This window comes from Adiantum capillus-veneris, chromosome 16 (assembly GCF_014529385.1).
Source record: "Adiantum capillus-veneris isolate H3 chromosome 16, ASM1452938v2, whole genome shotgun sequence".
NCBI lineage: Eukaryota > Viridiplantae > Streptophyta > Polypodiopsida > Polypodiales > Pteridaceae > Adiantum > Adiantum capillus-veneris.
The window spans coordinates 9852162-9866562 of NC_140946.1; the positions used below are offsets into that span (position 1 = coordinate 9852162).

At 43.5% G+C, this 14401-nt stretch overlaps 1 pseudogene across 1 annotated transcript in view; it reads right to left on the minus strand.

Moving 5' to 3' along the window:
• LOC147438546 (cystathionine beta-lyase, chloroplastic-like) overlaps positions 1–13609 on the minus strand; it is a 56583-nt pseudogene extending 42974 nt beyond the window's left edge. Inside the window, exons 1-2 of the transcript XR_015184500.1 lie at positions 13148–13609; positions 12907–13054 (exon numbers count right to left, since the gene is read on the minus strand). The product of XR_015184500.1 is annotated as a cystathionine beta-lyase, chloroplastic-like (transcript). The remainder of the gene's footprint in view (positions 1–12906; positions 13055–13147) is intronic.
• Positions 13610–14401: the final 792 nt, after the last annotated feature.

Here is a 14401-nt window from a genome sequence, read left to right on the forward strand (position 1 = left end):
TCTTGAGGAGAGAGCTCGCTTCATTAGAGAGGGAAAGTGCTTTGGATGCGGGGAACATGGACATATCTCCGCGAAGTGCCCTAAACAGGCACCGAAAGAACAGAATGATAAAGGACGACGACAGGCCTAAGAGTTCGAGAGCAGTTGAGGAACGTGGCAGAAAAGGCAGATAGAAAAGCAGAACTGGTACCACATGGCGTGGGACCTGCACCGAATCTAATGAATGAAAGTACAAACTTTGCCACTTTTGGGGCAAAGTGAAGGATCAGGAAGCTCTTTTGAAGGAGCCAGGGCCAACTTCTTCTCACTTGGAATTGGCAGCTCGATTTGGAATTACGCCCGACAGACTGACACCACAGGCGGAGGTAGTTCGACTAGCACCCGGATGGGATGTTGCCATTACACCGAGCATTGGCAAACTTTGTTTGCAATGACAGGGGTGTTCAAGGCACGCGAGTGACGTTCTACTTGGAATCCCTTGGTACCACCAGAACTATGCCGTGGTTGACTACCGAGCCAAGAAAGCGACTTTGATGAATGAAGGGCTCAGAGATGGTACTTGATGAACTTCAGTTTCTTTATTCATTCTTTTGGGAGAGAACTGAACGATGGATAAAGGTTGAATATGTTTTGACCTGATCAGATTTTACGGTCTTTACAGACCATCAGAGTTTGCACTACTTCTTGTCACAGAAGCAAGCAAATTCGGTAGGCGAACATCTTGTCACAGTTTCACTTCTAAATTGTCCATGTGCAGGGACAGAAGAATGTGGTGGCAGATGCTTTGTCTCGGAAGCTGTTGGTTCTGGCTATTTCCGCGATACATCATAGGAGCTTTGAGGATATGGTCGATTAGTATGCCACAGATACAGATTTTGCAGATATTTTCACACGGATACGGGATGGGAAGACAGTAGCTGGATACTTCCTTCGGGAAGGCTACTTGATGAGAAAGACTATGTTGTGCGTTACACAGCCGTTGAGGGAAAAGGTTATGACTGAATGCCACTGTCCACCTTTTACAGGTCACCGCGGCATTGCTACCACCATGAAGGGGGTAGAGAGATACTTCTTTTGGCCGAGACTCAAAAAGGATGTGGACGAGTTTGTACGCAATTGCTTAGTATGCCAGAAGGTCAACTTTGACAGGCATAAGGCACAGGGATTGTTAAAGCCTTTACCCATACCCACCCGCCCTTGGGAAAGTATTAAAATGGATTTCATTTTTGATCTCCCGAAAACACAGAATGATCACGATGATTTTCCGATTACATGGCACGTCTAAGACGATTCTCTCCGACAAAGACCCCAGATTTCTGAGTTTGTTTTGGAAGGCAATTTGGGAGAACATTGGCACGCGGTTGCAGTTCTTGTCATCGTTCCACTTGCAGACTGACGGGCAATCTGAGATTGCCAATTCAGTGGTTTTAGATTTATTGAAGTCTTGTATCTCGGATTAGAAGACTCAATGGAAAAAGAACTTACCTTTGGTGGAATTTGCCTACAATAACACGATACTCTTCGACGGGGAAGACGCCATGTGAAAGTGCTGCGAAGGTTCCATCCTTCCTGAGCACGAAAGATTAGATATTTGAAGCGGATGAATATTCGCGAGATTTGGATACGGCTTTTGCCAAGGTTCGCAAGACTTTGCAGGAGTCTCAAGAACGACAACAAAAGGCAGTAGATCACCATCGTCGCGACTTGAAATTGAAGGAGGATGATTGGGTGCTCTTACGTTTTGAGAAGGCGCGCCTACGAAAGAAAAAGGGAAAGGAGAAGCTTTTTCCAAAGCTTAGTATGCGATACTACGGACCTTTCCAGATCACTGAAAAGATAAATGATGTCTCCTTCCGATTGAAACTGCCACATACTTGGAGGATTCACAATGCATTCCATGTGAGTCTCTTGAAACCTTTTAAAGGTGATGTGCCTGATGATGGGGAGCCTGATGAGCAACCCGAAGTGGAAGAAAACGAGGAGATCCTTGTTCCTGAACAGATTTTGGCACATAACGATACGAAGAAAGGTAAAGTCCGAAGGCGGTTCTTGGTTAAGTTCAAGAACTTTCTTGCATTTGATGCGAAGTGGATGGAGGAGGAGGACCTAGCAGATACTCCTCGGATTGTGAAACTTTACCTCGATGTTTTGGTTTAGCATAGTCTACTCCAAACGGAACCCAGAATTCAACTTGGCCGGAGATCTGGTGCAGTGGGATGCACAAGAGGGGAGTCACTCCGCTCCTTTGTCAACAGATGCCTTGATTTTGATACTAAAGTCACTGATGTCTCTTTGAGCTTCAGGGATACTGACAGCTGACAGTATTCTGTTGGATGACTTCATGAAATGGAATTCCTGATAATGATACTGATTTGTTCTTCACTTCTTTTGAGTGCAGGAACTGATAGACAAAATGACTGCAGCATTTTGGTTTGATTGATCTCGAACAAACATGGTTGCAATAGGGGTTAGTCAATCGAACATCGATGAGGTCCCGATTGGACCTAGATGTGATTGCTAGCTACATTGCTAATCATGGTCTAAGATCCGAATGAATGTTGAATGTCATGTGATGTCCTGTGATGTTTAGTGATGTCCTGTGATGTCGTGTGATGTGACTGTCGATTGATACATGTGCTAGATGTGTGTTCCTAGTGCGTAGGTACTAACAGTTAGTGTCTGCTAAGACGGTTTATGGTCTGTGTCTGTTTTGCAGGCGTAATCGAGGGCGATTACAATGCTTTCAATAGGGGGGTATGTCACAAAGTGATGATGTGGCTACCCGAGAGGAAACCCTGACTACTGTTGAAACCCTAATTTCTGGAAAGCCTAACCCTAAAACTTGCAAATCCTAAAATCTGCCAGAAACCCTAACCCTAACCCTAAAACCTGCCAAAAACCCTAATTCTGTCCTAACCCTAACCCTAACCTGCAAATTGCGCTGGCAATTTTTGGCTGGCTTTTGGCTTTTGCTTTTACTCAACGCAAGAGATGAGAGAGAGAGAGAGAGAGAGAGAGAGAGAGAGAGAGAGAGAGAGAGAGAGAGAGAGAGAGAGAAGCTTTTGCTTTTATTTTATAAATGCATAGAAGAATGAGAGAGAAAAAAAAGCTTCTCTGCTTTATTTTAAAAGCTTTTGATTGGACAGCTTTTTGGAACTTGCTTTATTTTATAAGCAAGAGAGAGAAAGAGCCTTTGCTTTATTTATGGGCTTTTGATTTTCAGCTTTTGGGGCTCTGCTTTTGGCATCCCTTGTACTCTTTAAATAAGTGGGTAGGTCACTCACAACTCAGAGCATCTGGACGCAGAGTCTGAGTGGGAGCGCCTGCCCGCACTCTTGTACTTTGAACTCAGATTAATACAAAAAGAAATACTGAAAGGGGCGCCAGTCTTTGGGGCCAATATCTCTAGGCACGGAACTCCGTCGGGCCAGTGTAAATCTATTGTGAACTGTGAACTATTTTGAAGTGGTTATTTGGTGCTGTCGCGGTCAATTCTTGACTTGGAGTGTCCAAACATAGACCCATGATAATCACACCTACTGAATCATTTAAAATCCAACTTTAATCAGTAAGTACGTTTGCTTCCTTTAGCAGATTTTTCCACAATTCATTTATGCTAGGTAAAATGGCTTTGAAACAATAACTAAGCCATTTGGAAACCTAGGTCGACAACAATCAACAGTAGCTACATGACCCAAAGCTCCATTTACGTAAGAAGAAAGGCGGTTTTACTACAAGGGCAATCAATACTTGAGATTGCTAGCCTTTCTACTTTTTAAAATTACGTCCAATGTCACTATAGTTAAAAGCTTTTTGTCCTCAAGTTTTCACATAGACCTTTCTCACACAAGGAGAAAGAGCATCCAAAGCTTCGTGAGATCTTAAAATAAACCTTAATCCAATCTTGTCTAAGTCAGGGGAGGTAAAGATAGTTATCGACAAATCTTTCTTTCCAACCAAGGGATTTTTCAGACTAGGACACTTGGACTTCAAAAATTTGCCTAACAGTACTCGAAGTTGAGTACTATGAGACTGTCTTAGCTCCAAATCTTCAAAGAGTAGTTCTCAAGGGTATACAAGAGCTTAAATAGGATCCTTATATTATACCTTTCAAATAATTTATAAGAAAAAGAACCCAACTCCATGGCTCTAGATAGGTAAATCAATCTCCGTTTGAAATCCCTATAAGCAAAAATTCTATGGTTAGAAGGGCCATCACTCTCAATTCTAGAGATTGAAGCCCTGGGGAGACCTTGTACTCTACTAGAAATAGTGTTGTGCAAGACAATTGGATTGATTTCAGGGATAGAAGGTGGATTTGAACAAGAACCTTTAGGAATCCAAGTTCTTTTAAACTGACTTGAAGGGAGAACTAACTCGGGTTTGGGATGCCTTCGCCAAAGCATAGGTTTCTTATGGTAAATTGTCTTATTTTTACGTAAAGAAGACTTTCCTTCCAAGTTGAAACCTTCAAGGAAAAAAGTCTGCAAAGTTCTCATCCAAAACAACTCTCGAGGCCACGCTAATTTATAGAACTCTTTAGAGTTTCTAAAATTACCCTCTATGTGCTCAATGGGAAAACACCGGAAAGACCCAAAGCCATGCTTTGCTACCGCCGCATACAAGGGTTTCACACTTTCACGTACGGTGCTCTTACTTTGAACTTTTCTCGCTTCTCTTACATGTTCTTGAAAACGGACAAAAGTTGTTCGAAAGGTTTGGCCAACATACAACATAGAACTATCATGAATACTATAAATAACATAAATAACTTGAGAGGTATGAACCGGACTTAAAGGACAATCTACCACAAGATGCTTTTTCCTTGAACGTCTCAAACGATTGAGGGCTTTTATGGAAGAACTTGTGTAAGATGCTAATTTCAAAGAAGCTTTCTTGAGGACTACAGACTTCTAATGGGTAAAAACACCTTGAACTCCTAAAGCCTCCTCAAACTTTACTACGAAACTAGAAATTATCTATGGCTTTGAAATGGCAAGAGTCATTTGAGGAAGGGAGCCTATATTTAGTACGTCTTGAGAAAAGGTCTTTCAAGGAATTCCAAGGAAGAATAGAACAATCGACACTAACTACATGACCCAAAGCTCCATTTACGTAAGAAGAAAAGGCAGTTTTACTACAAGGGCAATCAATACTTGAGATTGCTAGCCTTTCTTGCTTTTTAAGATTACGTCCGATGTCACTATAGTTGAAAGCTTTTTGTCCTAAAGTTTTCACATATTTGAAAGCTACGACGGGATGGTTCCATACCTTTCTCACATAAGGAGGGAGAGCATCCAAAGCTTCTTGAGATCTCAAAATAGAGCTTAATCCAATCTTGTATAAATCAGGGGAGGTAAAGATAGTTATCAACGAGTCTTTCTTTCCAACCAAAGTTTTTTCAGACTAGGACACTTGGACTTCAAAAATTTGCCTAACAGTACTCGAAGTTGAGTACTATGAGACTATCTTAGCTCCAAATCTTCATAAGAGTAGTTCTCAAGGGTATACAAGAGCTTAAATAGGATCCTTATATTATACCTTTCAAATAATTTATAAGAAAAAGAACCCAACTCCGTGGCTCTAGATAGGTAAATCAATCTCCGTTTGAAATCCCTATAAACAAAAATTCTATGGTTCGAAGGGCCATCACTCTCAATTCTAGAGATTGAAGCCCTAGGGAGACCTTGTACTCTACTAGAAATAGTGTTGTTCAAAAAAACTGGAATTATTTCAAGGATAGAAGGTGGATCTGAACAAGAACCTTAAGAAATCCAAGTCCTTTTAAACTGACTTGAAGGGAGAACTAACTCGGGTTTGGGATGCCTTCGCCAAAGCATAGGTTTCTTATGGTAAACTGTCTTATTTATACGTAAAGAAGACTTTCCTTCCAAAGTTGAAACCTTTAGGTAAAAAAGTATGCAAAGTTCTCATCAAAAACAACTCTCGAGGCCACACTGATTTATAGAACTCTTTCGAGTTTCTAAAATTACCCTCTATGTGCTCAATGGGGAAACAACGGAAAGACTCAAAGCCATGTTTTGCTATTGTCGCATACAAGGGTTTCACACTTTCACGTACGGTGCTCTTACTTTGAACTTTTCTCGCTTCTCTTACATGTTCCTGAAAACGGACAAAAGCTGTTCAAAAGGTTTGGCCAACATACATCATAGAACTATCATGAATACTTAAATAACATAAATAACTTGAGAGGTATAAACCGGACTTAAACGACGATCTACCACAAGATGTTTTTTAAACCGGACTTAAACGACGATCTACCACAAGATGTTTTTTCCTTAAACGCCTCAAATGATTGAGGGCTTTTATGGAAGGACTTGTGTAATGAGTACTAACTAAGACATTCTTGAAAGAAGCCCAACGAATTGGACCATCACCAAAAACATGCAAATACTTTTCCCATTTAGTCTTCTGATCCAAAGAAGAAGACTTCAAGAAATTCAAAACCATTGAATTAGCTATTTCCATGATGCCCATCTGTCTGCGGGTGGAACGAGGACGAGAACTGCAACCACATGCCAATGTTCTCCCAGATTGCTGTCCAAAACAACTAGTAGAAGAGTATCTTTGTCTGAAACAATGGACTCGGACATGCCATATATTCGAACAGTTTTGCCAAAGGATCGGGCTTAACTATCTTCTTTACTGCAGAGCAATGAGCTTGCTTACTGAATCTGTGAAAGACCGTCCAAAGGCCATCATGCCCACTCTGTGTCTTCGAGAGATCAAAGATGAAATCTGTCACAAACGGGAGCGCATAACAATATAAAATACATTCAAATAAATAGAATTTATCACTTAATATTGAAGCCAGAGTATATAGAGAGAAATAGATAAAGGGAGAGAGATAGGGAGTGAGAAGATCGACACAGTACTGAGGACCAGAAGATGGGCTGGTCCCCCCCTCGTAATAGTATCTTTATTACTGAGGAGAAGTCTATACAAGCACTTTAACCGAACGTATTACCACGTTCGTTCTAGAATAAGACTTGATGGTTCCTGGAAGCCTTAGCTTCCGATTCCTAGGGCAAAACCCTATTCCAAGGAACTTCCGTTCCTTATTCCAAATCCTTGAGAACCAAGGTTCTCGCCTCTGGATCTCACCTTCCAGACTCAGGGCATGACATCCCTGCAACTCTCTTCCCCAACTCTGTTTCCAGAGTCCTCTTCCCGCAGAACAACTCTGCTTTCCCGGACATGAAGTCCTTACTTGGGAATTCCAACTTTCGGATCACAACTTGAGAGACTACCTCTCTGCGATCCGTGGATCTACTTCCCAAAATCGGGTATGAAACCCTTGGGTTGATCTGGCTCTAGTTCCTCAGAGCGCTTTTCTCCTGCACAGGCTCATGCCTTCCTCTGCTCCTACTCCCTCACGAAGAGGAAGTACACCTGCAATCAAATACTCAGAGATCATAACATGAAAATCGTTACCTTCAAAGTCTCGGCGCTCAAAACGCAAATCGGTTCTCGAAAAAGCAATTCCCCGGAAGAGATCTCTACATAGAAAATCCTCTCTTCCAATCCTACACACAAAAGAGGTGTGTTCTCGAGTTCCTTCTCGTAAATCAGCCCCGTCTACGACGTTTATGGGTTGAAAACAGAGAAAAACAGCAGCTTGTCGCGATGGAAACACGCTCCGTATGCACTTCTTCGCGAGGGAACTCGCGCACTGGATCTTGGCGACATCGGGTACACTTGGGAAAGTCCTGGCCATCACTGGCAAATGTCTTCTTTGTGGGTGAACTCTGCAGGCAGCATCTCCTTCTTGCAAAAACTGATCCTCCCCTCTGAGTGAGGGCATGTGATGCTTTTATAGCTCCTAGCCATGGACACGAATAGCTGCTCGCGTAGAGATCGCGGCCGTTTTTTTTTTTTTTTTTTTAATAATTTTTTTTCTTTTTTTTTTTCATTCTGCCAGAAAAAGAGAGAGAGAAAACGCTAGCTGGTCTGTTGCCTTATTTATCAGATGGCTGCCCACTTATTAAGTGGGCGGCCGGTGTATTTTAACAATAGTCTGAACCTGCCCAAAAACTCAATAAAACCTTATAAGTTAAAAACAATGCTTTCACAGCACTTCCCAGGCGTCCTTGGATGCAATCACATGCACAGTTGCAATGCAAACATAGACTTCCTTGCGGGAAAGCATCTGCTTTCTGGGAAAGCAATCCCGCTTTCTCAGAAAGCATCTGTTTTTCCTCAAAGTTTCCTCTGAACCCATCTTCATTCAAGTGCTTGCTTTTTCCTTGTGCACAATTCTAACACAGTTCGGAATTTCCTCCCAACTACGGATATTCCCTTTCCGATGCACCCATCGCCCACCTTGTGACGCATCAGGAATACCCATCACCTAGTCCTTTCCTACCGAACTTACGGTACAATCTCCTTCACGATGCTCTATGTCACCCATCCTATGACGCATCAGAGATGTCCGTTCCCGGATGGTCGGATACTTCTTTCCGATGCTCCCTGTCACCCATCCGATGTGACGCATCAGAAGTACCCGTTCCTGGTGGCCTTACAGATATTCCTCTTCTCAGTGTTCCCGTCATTACTTTAAATGACGCACTAGGAATACTCTGTACTCGGATGTCTCCAATGAGAAAAGCCCACTCACTTAAAATTCCAATAATTCATTTAAAATTATTTTTCCTTGGTGTTCCGAGCGAGAAAACCCTCTCACTTATAAATCCAATAATTCATTTAGAATTATTTTTCTGTAAGATAAAGCCAATTTAGCAACAAAATCCATTGCAATACTTTCCCAGGGGCAGGTGGGAATGGGTAAAGGCTGTAACAATCCCTATGCTTTATGCCTGTCAAACTTAACCTTTTGGCATACCAAGCAACTGCGTACAAAGTTGTCCACATCCTTCTTGAGTTGCTCCCAAACTGCAACCACAAGCATCACAATAAACTTCGAATGGCTTTTGCAAGTCTGGCAAGGCCAATCTTCGTCCCGCTGTCAGCTTTTCCTTGAGAGTCTAAAAGGCTACAATCTCTATCGGTCCCAAAGTAAAAGGAACTCCTTCCTCAGTCACCATATACAAAGGAGAAGCAATCTCTGCAAATTTCCGAATGAACCGTTGATAATAGGAGCAGAAACCCAAAAAGCTTCAAACTTTATAAACATTCTTCAAATCGGGCCAATCACAAATGGTCTCAACTTTGGTCAGGTCCATCTTTACACCTTCCGCTGAGAAAATTGCGTCGACAGGCTGACGTGGCACTGTACGGACAGCCGCAAATGAGCTGACATGCTAACATGGCAGCGTACGGACTTCCGTGATTTACGGACTGCCTCAAATCGCGCTGCCAGCTTTTGGGGATTAATGCTTTTGAGTTGAGAAGCTTTCGAGAGATCAATTGCTTTTATTTTTAACTAATTTCGAGGCTCTACTTTTGGGCAACCCTTGTAACAATAAATAGCTCTCTTGGGTCTCATTACTCAGAGCATCTAGACGCAGAGTCTGAGTGTGAGATCCCAAAGACTCCCTTGTACTTTGCACACAGATTAATATAAAAAGAAATAACGAAAGGGGCACCAGTCTTTGGGGCCAATAACTCTTGGCATGGAACTACGCCGGGCCGTGTCGTCTTTTGTGAACTGTTTTGAAGTGAATCTCTGCTGTGTCGCGGTAGAATCTAGACTTGGGGTGTCCAAGTTGGTTACAAATGCTGGACAAACCGCATGAAGCCGAAGATGTGAGGCAAATGATGAAGATGTCTATTGCAATTGTCCATTGAAGGACACTACTCTGACGAACTCCGCGAGTGTAGCAACAGTCTAGGGTGTCCCGACCGCCGAGAGATCTCTATGGTAAATGTAGTCACGAGCAGTGTAGCAAATTGCTGTACTCCGTCGATACAGGGTAAAGATACTGCGTGAAGGTCCCGAACTGAGTGTGAAAACAACTTCTTATCGTAAAAGAAGTGCCAATAGATCTACAAGTGTTCTGCCCATTAGGATTTGTGGTGTCTGTAGTCAAACCGTCTTGAGAAAATGGAGAAGCCAAAGAACCGTCATGAAAATGACCGAAGCCTGTCAATGCATGATCCTGCAACCCACTGTGGCCAGGTGGCTAAGCTATGTAAAACTCCCGGAAGGCCAAATGTAGTAATCTGCACCGTAAACGCTCTGAAACAAGGAAAGCCAGACTAAACAATCTGCACTGTAGAAGCTACCGTAAGCTACAGCAGTCATCGGGAGACCGCACGGACCACCAACAGATGGTGTCCTGTCAATAGGTAAGGTAATCCAAGATGAGGGGAAGCCAGACTCAACCGTCTGCGCTGGGAAGGGCCTCTGAGAAGCGGTGTGGTCGGACCAAGCTGTCTACACCGTAATCATCCTGTATGAAGGGAAGCCAGACTGAGCCGTCTGCGCTGTGAAGATCCTCTGAGAAGAGGAAAGGCCAAACCAATTTGTCTGCGCCGTCTTGCTTGTATCTCCTGCCTCCAATTCTCCGGTGTCAACCAAAACAAAATCCGCGCCAACAACGCCACCAAACCGCATCTCGATGTGGCTCTCAATGTAAATGAGCTGGGAGTGGCCTACTGCCCAACTCTGAAGGTAGCAATCGAAATGATCAGGAGTATAGAAGAGCAACTGCACTACCATCCAAGCCAAGCTCCGAGTGACTTCGGATGTAGTCGCGTAATGATGCCTGATCTCCTGTATCTCGCTAGTAAACCCTCCAAGAGAGTCCAAAGCACTGAAGTCCCACTCCAGTATGTAGATCCAAGCAATGAACCTGTCCAAGAAGAGATCCAAGATCGTCTCCCTAAGTCCATGTAGATGCTCCTGTGTAAGCAAGTGATCTAACGTGTCGAGGTCAAGTGGTAAGTGTGTCCACCCAAGATGGTGGTGTCTTCTTTGGGGGAGTACTTCCTCACAGCGGATCTGAGAGCGGTAGACTCTCGAGTTGTGATCCGAAAGTTAAGATTTCCAAGAAAGGACTTCGTGTATGGGAAAGCAAGTTATTCTGCAAGAAGAGGACTCTGGGAACATAGTCGAAAAAGAGTTGCAGGGATGCCATGCCCTGAGTCTGGCAGGTGAGATCCAGAGGCAAGAACCTTGGTTCTCTAGGATTCGGAGTAAGGAACAGAAGTTCCTTCGAATAGGGTTAGAAGCTGAGGCTTCCAGGAACCATTGAGTATTGTTCTAGAACGAACGTGGTAATACGTTCGGTTCAAGTGCTTGTATAGACTTCTCCCCAGTGATAAAGATATTTTTACGGGGGGGGGGAGGGGACCAGCCCATCTTTTGTCCCAGTACCGTGTCGCAGGGGACGCTCTTTTTCGGGCTTCCCATCCCCACTTTTCCGTCCCCACTTGCCGTCCCGCCCTCTTTTTTACACTAAAAATCCATTTGAGCCCCGTTCCCCGTCCCGAAATGCGTCCCTTGTGACTATGAGATTCTTCTCACCCTCTAACTCTCTCTATTTCTCTCTATATCCTCTGGCTTCAGTATTAAGTGATAAGTTCTATTTATTCAAGTATATTTTATATTATTAAGCGCTCCCGTTTGTGACACAAGCTCCGACAAACTCCCCCAAATCGGAGCCCCCCCTCACTAGGAGAAAGAGAGTACAAGGAGGATCGAATAATTGCGGTCAACCCCTTCTACAAGGCTTCTCAAAACACCACCAATTTTGTTGCCCCCTACAACCCTGCAAGTGCGTTGCGTTACAGACCGCTACGGAAACAACAATCGCACTAGGGCCTAATCTACAACTTCTCGAAACGTTGTCGTAGCGGGATTAGAGAGGGTGACAGCATCTCAAAATGCTTAAGAGTAAAACTCACAGTTGTCTGAGCACTCTGTCCTTCGAGTCTTGAAACGTTGCCGCAGGTGCTTCCCGTTTTGGCCTCCAGAGCCCTGCGTCTCAAAACACAGTGAGAAACGCTATCCTTGGCTCTGCTAGCATTTCCAAAACATTGTCTAAACTCGACCTCAAAGGGCCCAAAGTCACAAGCATTTCAAAACGCTAGAGCAAGAGATGGTCGAAAACATAGCCACCGCCCACCACTGAAAACGCTCATATTGATCCTCTTCACCTCTTGAGAAGCCAATTGCTCCATATAAAAGCCAACGATGCAGAAGTATCTCATAGAGTTACGAAGATTATGCACGAGAGAATGCTCTGAATTAACCAACTTGGCAATGAATAGATAATTATACAATGGGGGCAAAGTTGCTCCTCTATACCTACTTGGGGTCTTTAAGAAACCCCCCTTAGGAAATTGCCCTACTCAAAATCATGTGAAGTAAGTAAAAAAATACCTAAATGACAAATAATTAATAAGACCACATTGGGCATTCACTTGAGATGCATAAGCTACAAATAGAGATAAGTGCATATTTATCAGTATCTCAAAAGCACTCCCTATGTTAGTTTTGAAATTTGTAGCTAGAGCCCCGGACAGAGAAGCATTACTTGAATTCTAAGACATATCCACTATGACTTTCAATGTGCTTTGGACGATCTTGAGAGAGACATATACCACATTTGATGGGCGATTCTTAGAATGTTTCCTACTTGAGATATGCAAACTCAAAGAGACACTCTTCAATTAGATAGTTGCACTCAATAGGGGATGTCGTACACGACTGTTGTACAACTTAGTCACTCCATAATCTTGAGACCTCGACGATCTACTCAAAGGCACCAACAGCACAAGAGGATGCACGACATTGCTACTAAGACATCATAAAGTATGATAATCATGTGATGTTCTAGGTTATTTTGTCCTTTTGCAAAAGATAAATAGTTCATTGCATTTCATTTCACCCACACATTGTGCACTCAGGTGCATGAACCATGCAATATTAAAACTTCCTCCATGCTAGAGCATGTGCAAAGACGAGGACAAGATGCTCACCGTAAGCAGACTGAGAAGCAAAGACATTTTTCCCGGTCATCTTGGGTTTTGCAAACACAGGAGATTTTCCAAGAAAGGTGTAGGCATCACTCTGAATACCGCTCAAAGAATAGAACCTGAGCATTTCTCGAGCACTTGAGAGAGGAAGCTGCTCTTGTGAGTCAAAAGTGCATCAGACAAGGTAATCTTTTTTAAATACTCTGGCTCTTCATTGCAGTAGGCAAATGTAAGAGACACTTACACTTGTTCTGCTTCCGGAAGAGGAAAAACAATGGTAGCTCTATCAGCAGATGTGTTGCGCACATGCAACGTTCACGAGGCTCGTCCGGTGAAAAAGGCCTCTCCACATCAGCAAGGCCCACCACGCCCCTGCACTGGGAGAAACAGCTCCTCACTGCAGCCACCACAATGGAGGCCCCCCCCTTCACCACGTTTTGCAAACGTTCATGGCGTTCGCATGGCGGGAACTCCTCTGAACGTTTTGCAAGCCTGCAAAAGCTGCAACATGCTGATGTGGAGCTCGTTCACTCTCTGCCTGCTCTGCGCAGTGAGCATCAGCACTACGTCATGTCCACAGTTGCAGGAACGGCTGCCACCATGTGCGCAAAGCACCAGCCGATTTGAATACGTTCGTGGTGCGAACGATCGCAGCTGAAACGTCTCATGTGCGCGCTACAAGAGTGGGCAATGAAAAGTTGTAAGCTGAAGCGTTCCCACTACTATTATGGGAAGATTACCAAAAAAACCACAAATTAGAAGATTTTAGTGTAAAAACCTTCAAACATAGCCAATTTACCTCTATTTTTTTAATATGTATATCTCCTAATCATCTTTATGTATATCACCTAATGGCTCTACAAAAAACAAAGTGCCTGGAATGCACTGGCAGAGAAAACCACCAAGGACGTGCCAAAGACCAAATGAATGCAAGAGAAAAGACACACAACCTTTCTTGTAGTCAATTCTTCAATGCTTTATCTAATTCATGTATCCTTTATCTTCAAATATCCCTCGCTTCCCACCATCCCAAAATTTGAGTAAATATAATGCCTCACGTGGAGTCGACCCACCATGAATACCTTTCCCGTCCTCTGAGATCTTTACAATGGGCTGCCACACTGAGCCATCAAGGAGCTAGCTCTCCTATTGAGGATTGTCTCAAAATGCAACAATCACGTGATGGAAATTCTCAGCCTCCTTGAAACTCTCCGCACTACTTTTCAAACGTAATAGGAAAGAACAGAAAGATTTGACCGCTTTGTGTTGCTTCTAAAGAAACAGGCTCTCTCGCTTGCTACAAAGGAGGTAAAGCTCGCGTTAAGCGTAGAAGTTTCGCCTTCCGCTTCCACCCCGGCAACAAGTCTTCGCCAAACACGAATGGCCTTGAACGATACCCGTCACTCACAGCACATTCTGCAAGAGCATAAGAAGCTCTTGAAATCATGACCTCTGTATGTAGCACACGTAGCGAACCTCTCAAATGGCTCTCTCTCTC